Source organism: Aplysia californica, unplaced genomic scaffold (assembly GCF_000002075.1).
Source record: "Aplysia californica isolate F4 #8 unplaced genomic scaffold, AplCal3.0 scaffold00180, whole genome shotgun sequence".
NCBI lineage: Eukaryota > Metazoa > Mollusca > Gastropoda > Aplysiida > Aplysiidae > Aplysia > Aplysia californica.
In genome coordinates, this window is record NW_004797450.1 from 875,927 (window position 1) to 878,109 (window position 2,183).

Here is a 2,183-nt window from a genome sequence, read left to right on the forward strand (position 1 = left end):
GGGGGGGTTACACTTACACATAGCCCCACATGATAACAGATTACGGTAACCCACTGCCAATTTATCAGCTGTTGCTCACTTCTCTTTTCCAGTGATACTGACTGATAATGATATGCTTTTCTCTTCACCTCGCTGTCTACTGTCTTTCTTTATTTTTCTAGCGTCTAAGACCGAGAGAGGCTGACCAGAGACACCCATTCGATTTCGAGATGCACGGGCAATTTTTATAAAATGTGAAGTGCATTCCCATGCTCAACAGTGTGCTCTGTGCGTTTCTCAACTAACTACGTCTATGGAATAGTTACCACCGTTGGGATGAGGTTTTTTTTATTAGTAAGAGTTTTACAGCACTTGCAACACAATAAGATCATATGTAAGTGTCGAAGATTAGATTAGAGGTGTTACAAGAGAGTAACAAACACAAAAAAGAAGGAGGGGAGATAAAGATGGAAGTTGTTTGATAGGAAAGAAGAAGCAAACCACACCAGAGCACCCGCCAACCACCCACTGGGATAAGGAAGACAATTTAACACAAATAAGACTATAAAAATGTAATGTACTACGTGTAGACCTTTCACCTGATGCCAACTTTTCGTTCAATTATTCACGAAAATTCTCACCTTGCCACCCCGGCGAGATAATGTGACGATTGGTACTAGATCTAGGTCACGTAAAGTCACTGATTAAAAGATCTGTGTCAACACCAAAATGCATCTCCCCCTTTCTCTCTGCACTCGCGGTACAACCAGTGAGTGCTGGTCGGATGAAGTTGAGACGACATCTAATGATGTACACGTAGGTCTATAGTGTCGTTCTTGTTCAGATGAATGTCTTGGACATGTGGCCGTTAGAGAAGGTTCGACTGTTTATCGAGATTAATGTGGGGCCCGCTGCTGGCCTACTTTATGAGTCACTACGTACAGCTTTTCGGAGCAACACTGTGGAAGATACTGAGACATCACAGAAGTTGGTTAATCTCATCAGGCGCATGTACGAAGAGACACGTTGCATGGTTATACATAAAATGGCCAGCTCACTGACAGCTTTGACATCAAGACCTGTGGGATGTTTACTATCACCTTTCCTCTTTATCTTGGCTATCGACTGGCTGATGAAGGAAACCACCAGAGGCCACAGAAACGGCATTCAGTGGACCCATGGACACAGTTGGACGATCTGGATTTTGCAGATGACTTGACACTTTTGTCACACACTCAGGAACAGATGCAAGCAAAGAACACAATTTTAAACAGCCTATCATCAGAGTTTGTTGGATTGAGGATCCACCCTGGTAAATCAAAAGTCAGGATAGACGCACTACGAAAGGAGCAGGTCACAGTAGAGGGAAATGCACTAGAAGACGTCGAATCCTTCTGTTATCTTGGGAGTAAATTTTGTATAAGTAAGTAACAGAGAGGGAGGAACAGGCGCTGAAATAAAGTCGCGTATTGGAAAGGCACAGACTGCTTTTATTTCTTTGAACAGGATTTGGAGGACCAGGGATATCTCACTACGAACAAAACTGAGGATTTTCAACTCAAATGTGAAGTCAGTCCAATTGTATGGATGTGAGACGTGGAACACATCTCAGACGTGCATAAAGAGGATCCAGGTTTTCTTGAACAAGTGTCTGAGGAAGCTACTGAGAATCAGATAAACAGACAAGATCACCAACGAGGAAGTAGGCCTATTAAGAAGAACGAGACAGCCCAGTCAGAGATGAGGTGGGAAGAAGGCGTTGCCGATGGATTGGACACACTTTCGGGAAGTCAAGCAGCAACATAACAAGGAAAGAGTTAAATTGGAACCTACAGGGTAAAAGATCAAGGGGAAGACCACGTGGAACCTGGAGAAGAGTCACGGAAATGGATGTACAGAAAAGTGGGAAGACATGGAGTGGCATCAAATGACTCGCCCAGGATAGGGAAAGGTGGAAATGGAAAGTGTTTGTTCTTTTTTGGCCTATATATCCTGATCCAGGGTGAAAAAGGCAATGATGATGACGTACAAGTACAACTTCTCGGTCTAAACGGTTGCGGTCATACAGCCTTGGGATGATAATCGTTATTAATAAAATAGGCCTACAAAAATTTAAAAAATATTTTTTTAAATAATAGCAAAAACAAAGATTCAAAGTTGTGAGGAAGGCTATGATCATGATTATATGCCGACATGCTTATATA